At 41.3% G+C, this 8,273-nt stretch overlaps 1 protein-coding gene across 3 annotated transcripts in view; it reads left to right on the top strand.

The window, feature by feature from the left end:
* The first annotated feature begins 2,647 nt into the window (after positions 1-2,647).
* Positions 2,648-8,273, top strand: part of LOC124550369 (RNA-binding protein Musashi homolog 2) — a 117,166-nt gene continuing 111,540 nt past the window's right edge. For all 3 annotated transcript variants that reach the window (XM_047125309.1, XM_047125308.1, XM_047125307.1), the window contains exon 1: positions 2,648-2,946. The gene's annotated coding sequence lies outside the window, so the exon portion shown is untranslated. The remainder of the gene's footprint in view (positions 2,947-8,273) is intronic.

Below are 8,273 nucleotides of genomic sequence, written 5' to 3'. Positions count from 1 at the left end.
GGATGGAAACTTTCCTCGTGTCAGCACGTTGTAGGTGTCGCCACCGGCGCCAACGTTGTGTGAATGCTCTGAAAAGCTAATCATTCGCATATCACAGGATCTTCTTCCTGTCGGTTAAATTTGGCGTCTGTAGCACGTCATCTTCGTGGTGTCGCAATTTTAATTTCCAGTAGTGTAGATTATTAGATTCTCCATGTCTAGATGATGCTGATTCGGCAACTTTTGTTCGAGTAATGGAAAGCCGCTCCAGTTGCTTTCTTACAACTTTACGAAATTCACACGATCGGTTTCGGCCTTTATATTACGCCATTACAAAGTGTATTTGAAACTGTCAAGTGTTAATACATAATACAAGGGCATATAGATTTTTTTTTTAACGGGGAGAGGTGAGAGAGTGTTTATACATGTACACAACAATGCAGAAATAATATAACTTAACGTTACGCAGTGTAGATGCAACGTCAGATGATAAAAACAGTAGAAGTGGTTTAAAAAAGTTTCAGCCCCAAAACGTAACGAGACAAATGGACGTGTCGTAACTAGACAAACTGTAGAATCCGATACTTTGGCTGTTAAAATGGTTTAGCTTAGAAAGAGTTATTTGATGTGTTTCAAAATTACATTGTATGTTTTCAGATAAAATGCTAATAGTAAACGGAAAAACAGCAAAAGTCAAGTGGATTTAAAAAGTTTTTGCGCTCACTGAAAAAAGAAGGTCGAGGACAAGATGCTTAACGAGCAATGCACATTAAAGAGCATCAGTTTCGTGTATATCTGCCGCCCTCCTCCTGTTCCCTAGTTACTGACAGCTTCCTTTAAAGAATTTCCGCAAGTTCGCAGCTTGTTTGTAAACATATTTTGTAAGCAGTCGACGATGAGCCCAAGCGTACACGAGATTCTGGAACCCTCAACAGTTCGCGATGGTTCAAAGTTCACTCGTTAGAATTACTTTTACGCTCGACACGTTGTCATGCTCTTTTATTAATTCCAAATAATTGCTTTCAGCCTTTATTTGGAAACATGCATTTGCAATTCTGAAACGCGCCATAATATAACTATTTTAAATTAAAGCCTGTAAATAGTTTTTCGGATTGTACGATTTTATAATTAAGACACGTCGATTTTCTCATGGCGTTGGGGGCAAAAGTTTTTTACATCTTAGCGACATTTGCTGTTTTACGGTTCACTATTAGTATTTTATCTGAAAAACATGCAATGTAATTTTGAAACACATCTGGTAACTCTTTCTAAGCTAAACCACGTTAAGAGTTTGAAAGTATCGGATTGTCTAGGTTTTTACAATTACGGGACACGCATTTTTCTCATGACTTCTTGTGCGCGAAACATTTTTAAAATCGATTTGACTTCTACTGTTTTTATCATTTTGACGGTGCTTCTCTACAGCGTAAAGGAAGATGTACATTATTTCAGAACTTGTACTGTACATCTATAAGAATCGTCTCCCATCTCCTAATATAAAAAACAAAAATATTTATATGCGCATCGTTATGTATTAAGTTTTGTCAGTTTCAGAGACACTTGATAAAGGCCTAATTTAAAGGCTAACCGGTCGAGTGAACTTAACGAAGTTCTAAAAAAAGCAACTGGAGCCGCTTTTCATTAATTGAAAAATAGGTTACTCTCGGATGAATCGCAGGCCAATCTCTGTAACTTTGACTATTGATAATCAAGTGGTTACAAATTTCTCATTACAGCCTATTATCTCAGAATGTGAAGAATTATGTTGCGAGCGGTTTTGATGCTCATTGAATTTCTCCATTTGCGTATTCAAAACTAAATGTTCCTTTGTAGCAGAGGCCATTTTATCTAAGATTATTATACTTTATCCTTAGTCCAACTTACTCGATGCAGTCTGACTCTCATGACCACACAAGTAAATGCAGATGATTTGGAAGGTTGATTGTTAAATGCAAAAGATCATTGCGTAGTACGCGTCTAATAATCGAGATTCAAGCAGTAGCGTATACGAATAACAAATTAAACATTCTAAATCCATCAAGGATGGTATAACTATGACACTGAAAATTGTTATTTATCAATGATGGACGTTCTATTGACGATTTGTCATTAGCGATGATGTGTCAAATGTGCATGTGCTTGGCGAAAGGAACGACACGTGACTTTATTCACTTTCCATACACGCTTAGTCTCCTTCCCCCGCCCCCCAGTTGGGCGAAATATCTGTAAGACCAAAGAGAGGCTAAACTCAAACATTGGAATACAGCAATGTTAACTATTAGCCACAATTAAAAACGTGCCGCTCCATCATTTCTGTGAAGTGTGGTACCATGAAGTGTGGTACCATCAAGTCTTCTGCTATTCCTGTTTCTTCAGTACATTAGTGAATACGTTTTGATATAGTCACATCATCGTGACAGTAAGATTTGGGGCAAAAACTTTGATCAACTGATCGACGGGCATTCATCTAGTCTCAAGCATAGTTCACAGGAATTAGCGGCTCTGCAATGCTCGCATCGGCTTGCGTTGCCATGACAACCGCGTTCGGCACAGCAGCGAGTGGCCTCGGCTGCGCTTCGGTACGGTTCGGTGGAGCTCGGAGAACACCGGGGTCTGCCGAAAGGGAATGGCTGCGCGGGGAGAAGTGAGGAGGGAGGAAACGGACCACCCGCTCGCCTGCTGAAGTCACTAGCAGGCAGACACAGTCTGGCGAGCCTCTCACGCGGATACAGGGCAAGCGAACTCTGCAAGACACCACACAATCGCCAGGTTACGCATCATGTGTGACAACAATACAGTCTAGTGGGTGTTGTGTTGTTATTTTGTCTATCGTGACGCAGTATTTTTGGAGGACGAATTGCCGATCGTTATAGAAGTGCACGCCGTTGCGTCTGTCCACGAGGGGTAGCTGTTTGAAACTCGACGTTGCGCTGAGGTGCATGTGATACAATTCACTTTATAGTATTGGTAAGTAGCTTTTTATTTACTTGTGTTTGTGCTTTGCCTGTTTTCACTCTTTCTGTCTGTGTTTTTAGAAATGTTAGTGTTTCTTCATTCCGTATTATGTTGTTATGGCAATTTACCGGAAAGTTTGACGCTGGCCATCTTGCCTATAAATGCATGGTAGCTTGTTTGTATTCAACTAACGCAGTGCAGAGCGCCGCCGGCGCGGAGGAGCTAGAATCAATAGCAAGCGAGCTCCTGCTTTAGGGTGGTGAATCACTTTGCAGGCAAGGCCAAGAGGCAAACGAATACGCCCGTGGAGTCAGGTCACGCGAAACAGATTTGATAAATGTTCTGTACACTTTTCAGCATTAAATATTCCTTGTTGGCGGGAATCAGTTTGTTGTATGTATCTTTAAGCCGCTAGGCGTGCGGAACATTTTTCTTTGCAAAGTTCTGTAACAGCTGTTCAGGTGAGTTTCACACGTGTCTTATCAAGCTTGGCTTCCACGGCAGCCGGCTAAATGACTGCCCAATTAGACACGCGTGCGTGAAACGCGTAACAAGCAAGGTTGTAACCATAGACTGAAGTGTGTATACAGACTTAAGTCATGTAAATATAAATATTCTTGTAAAGTTTTTAGATAGTACATATAACATGATTCCCAGGCGCAAAATGTTAACGGGTATTTTGTAATCTAATATTTCGAATAAATATTCTGTATCTTGAGTTTTGTTTCGAAGAATTAGCTGCGGTTATCGTGCTGGAAAGAAAGACACTAAATTGTTGCGAATTTGAATGTAGTATCTGCATATGTTCGAACGCAAAATGTGCATTGTACGCACAGAGATTTTATTGTGAACTGCATAATGAATTGTAAGCAGCAGTTTTTTCAGATTTTTATTATAAGCAAATGTTTGTATGATATGCTGACGTTAGGTAATAACCGGAACATTTCAGATGCGCGGAATATTCAAATTGTGAGAACGACCGATAGCTCCTAGTTTTGGCGAGCAAAGTACGTTGAGTGTTAGTGTTAGCTCACGTGTATTATGTACGTCTCAGCCCAAGAGTTTGAAAAGGAAACAAAGTAGTTTGGATAGGCTATTGAGCAGACCACGTGTGGACGGAGGGGAACGAGGCTGTGTTGTCAGAGCGGGCCAGGTTCCGATAACACAAAGAAAACTCGTCCTGGCCTTCCAGAGGGAAGCGTGGGCCGCTCGGGGGGAGCGTGGGTCGCGGTCAGCAGCAGCACAGCACGCCTTGCCTCCAGCCGTCTTTGTTCGGTCCTCGCTCGCCGTCTGTGCAGAACGCACGGCGTACGTTTGCCGGCTCCCCGCTGTCGCTGACGAAGACATATTGATCAGCGGCGTCGGCATAGCGGCCGGCGCGTGTGCCGGCGTTGGCCGGCGTAGCGGGCCCAAGCTGGAGAAGCTAGCCGGCCGTGTATGAGCCGACAGCGAACAAAGACCCTTCGCTGTTGCTGACCTTGTAGGCTGGCCGGTTAGGTATTATAAAAGCTGCGGTCGGCTGTGCTGCTGCGTTACGCGCTCGTGGCCCTCCACAACCTAGATCCTTCAGAAAGTCCAATTTTGTAGTAGTAAAGATGGATAAATGATCATTACAATTGACGCTGTTAATAAATTCCCCACTTCAGTTTTTGCACGTTTTTCATTGTGCCGCTTCGTAGATTTGTTTACTACTTGCACAAAATGAAAACTTGCACAAGTGATGCTTATCTAGGTAATTCATGATGCATATGTGTAGAAGAAAACAAATTTAAACCCAAGGCTGGGACGTACTGTTTATGCACTAATTAAACTGTCTTTTTGTAGTGGTGGTTTCCCCTCCTATGTAAGAGTAAGAGGACTGTCAGTCCACACTTCCACATTTAAACAAAAATCGTCACAAATGTTTGATACAAATATAAATAACGAAAAAACGTAAATGTTGGGAAATGATGTTGCAGGTGAAAACGAGTCATTAAGAAAATTTTAGACAACGTTTCGTACCTGAGTTACCTAGAGTGACGATTTACCAGTACTCGAGACCATTCTCTTTGCTTTGTCAGTAGCAACTTCCAGTAGTGGAACCTGAACCGAAATTATAATTTTGTTCATCGCCTCCTGCACCGAAACTACTTCAAATTTACTGGCCACTGCAGCCCACTGGATGTAGAAGCCTGGAAGCTGTTCACCGGTTTCGTTAGACCGTGAGTCACCCGCAGGGGTGACCAAGCACGGCAGCCATTCTCTGGCGTTCGGCTCCCGGGAATATTGAGTAATAGTGGGATATTGCGTAATGAGTAAGAACTTCAGTATACCTTTCTACAAAAATCGCTGTTGTTGAAATTCGTGTCTTCATATTTGGTATCCCGTAAATCTTATGTAAGACACTGTCGGCGTTTATTTCAATTGATTTTTGACGTTGGACGACATGCCTGGGAATAACGGTGGGGTCGATGTTGTAAACACTTGTAGAGGTCGTTTGGGTATACTGAAGGATTACAAATGATTTTTCATAGCATAGCCTCGGTTATCAGTATTTCACAATCATCTACTGCGTTTATTACCCCAAACGCCTTCGTATTTACATTAATAGAACGATGGATGCATGTTTGTGTACACCATGGCTTGTAAGTAAATATTAGTGCCGGTGTCTGCTGATTTTTATTTCACACTCCATTTTTGTAAACAAGCGACTCAAGACGTAAAACAATCTGAGGAGTGCGTGAGTCGTGACGTAATGGGAAATTCAGTTCTGATTTGGTTCTTTCGTCGTATTGACTGCATGTTGTACGGTGTGTCTTTCCACTACGTTCCTCGCAGTTCTATGTCGTCTTGACTTCTTGTGGTAATTTTAAGACATAAACGAAAGTCTTACCTCTTACAGAAAGGTTACTTGACGCAGCCAGAGATAATAAACATAATATGTATTTGGGATTCAATAGATATTCTTGAGGTTTCAGTATTTTTTAGGTTATGTGTAAATTTATTGAACGTTCAAGAAAGAAAACCCCAATAAATGTTAACATTTAGCAGTTAACGGGGTGTAAGTGTTCGAATTAAAGTGCAGATGTAAAACTTACAGGTCCGGCTGACTGCAGGGCGGTCTAACGCGCCGTAATTATTTGCAACAGTTGTAGCTGTCAGAAAATGTTAGTCGTTCCGGATGGTTCCGCTATCTGGCACCGAAGTTTCGGTAATGCAGGAAGACGAGCCATAAACTAGTGACGTTGTAGGTGTTTGCGCTTAGATAAGGGCCAATACTTGTTCTGGGCAGAGTTCAGCGCGATAGGTTTGTACGACTCGGGGGCGGCTGCCCGGTCGTTTCCAAGGCCAGTAGGTTGCCGGCTTTGTTGCTCTTGTGTCGCTACGGCTCCGCTCTTGTACAAAAAGTGTGCGTTCCTTCCCTTGCCGAACTGGAGGCGAGCAGGTAGTCGACGCTGCTATTCTTCTGGGCATTGAAAATCCCTCTTGCAGCTGCAAGCGATTGGTGATCCGTTGCTCGTCTCCAGGTAGTGTTTGTGCAAGAGCCATCTAGCGGCGGCCGTGTATACTAACAATAAATACATTATAATCACCTATCTCAATAAACCCACGCGCTTTTATCATCTGTGATAAATACATTGCTTAATCGATTTACACGTAGAAAAATTTCGCTTGATCTCTTCCCTAAAATGTCATTTTATTACCCTTACGATTGTCAGCGATTTCTTAATCACATTTTAATGCTTTTTGAAAATACATGTAATACGGACGGCAAATAATACGAAAATAGGTTCGTCGGACGTATGCAAACACCTGGCTTATGGCTTCTTCAACAAATATTTAAAAGGATTTAAAACTCATTATAATCTTTCGAACCTATCTAGTAGCGGTTTTGGATTTTTCTGTTTCAGATGTCTACCATAAATTAATATCCTGCGATCTGTGTAAGCGATCATCATATATGTGGGTTCCACATAAACCGCATCCCCATACAGAGGCTGGGTGTGTAGGTGACTGTTCAAAACAACGCCATAGTAAATATGCCTAGCAGGACCTTATCGAGTAAAGGGCCACGGATTTTAAACTAACCTTAGAGTTGCGAACAGCTGTAATTTTTTCGAGACTCCTATTAAGAGAGAAGTGCTTCTAAAGAAACTCTCATTGCTAAAGACACATTAGAAAAGTTGATAGGAAACACTACTTTCTAAGGTGTCCCAGCTTGTTCTAGTGGGATAATTGTTTTTAGTTCTAGTGCATTTGCACAGGACAATTTTTTACTTTGTAGTAGTCAGAAGTAATGTTGAACTCACAAAGAAAGCAATTGTGGAAGTAAGGTACTAAGGCGTACTAGAACTACTACCGAATGAAGTAAGGCACGGTTATATACGAAACGTTTTATTGCATAGAGCGAATTTACAGAGCTTCCGCGCCATTAAAACGTCAAGAACACACTAATATCTGCTTTTTCTCCCCCAAAGATCCTCGCCCTGGGACGTTAGATAGGTTTAGACACCTCGATGTTCGCAGTCATCAGTTCGAAGATTTTTGATGTTGCTGAGCAACAGTCCTATAATAATTTTTAAATGGACACACTGCTGTTTGATTGTATTGTTGTTTGTTTAATTACGACCCAGGTTTCAGCTTTTTACTCTATAAACTCAATCACTTGAAGATGGCATAAAAGGCTGAAACACGTGTCGAAAGTAAATAAACAAGTCAATTGAGGTGTGTTCATTTAAAAAATCGAAAGATTATTTTGGACGCTGTAGTGATCTTGTTGGAGGTGGTGTGCTGTTGTCTTCCTGCATCATTCAGACTTCCCAACTGTTTAACGTGGATTCCAAACGAGGGTGCAACTCTCTGCGTTGTTCACATCAAAAGACATTGCCGGAGGTGTAAGAAGTGATAAGCGACAGACAGCAATCCAAAGACTGGCATTTAATTCAGCAGACTATCTTGTTGTTAAGGGGACATTTATACCATACATACAATAAGTTCTTTCTCTTCTGTTTAATTCCTGTTTTATAATTCGCGACCCACAGCACTCGTGACAGTAACTTCATGATACACGAGAGATAGTTATAAATATAATTAATAGATCTCTGTGTTAATGTACTACAATATAAAAATAAATACTGAAACCTACACAGAATCGCAACTTATACCTTTTATCTTGGTCTTAAATTTATCGACATGTTGACGTCATGGCATTAGCTTAGTGCATCCAAAAATATTTTTAAGCAGCTATTGGAGTGATTGAAGAGTTGTGTTAAATGTCTTTAAACGTGACATTGCGGCAAGCAGTAAGAAGCTGTACTTACAATCTCGGACGATTGACGTTAAGGGGACCTTCCGATCAA

This window comes from Schistocerca americana, chromosome 1 (genome assembly GCF_021461395.2).
Source record: "Schistocerca americana isolate TAMUIC-IGC-003095 chromosome 1, iqSchAmer2.1, whole genome shotgun sequence".
NCBI lineage: Eukaryota > Metazoa > Arthropoda > Insecta > Orthoptera > Acrididae > Schistocerca > Schistocerca americana.
The sequence above is the reverse complement of the archived record's forward strand: the minus strand, read 5'-3'. Positions and strand labels throughout refer to the sequence as shown.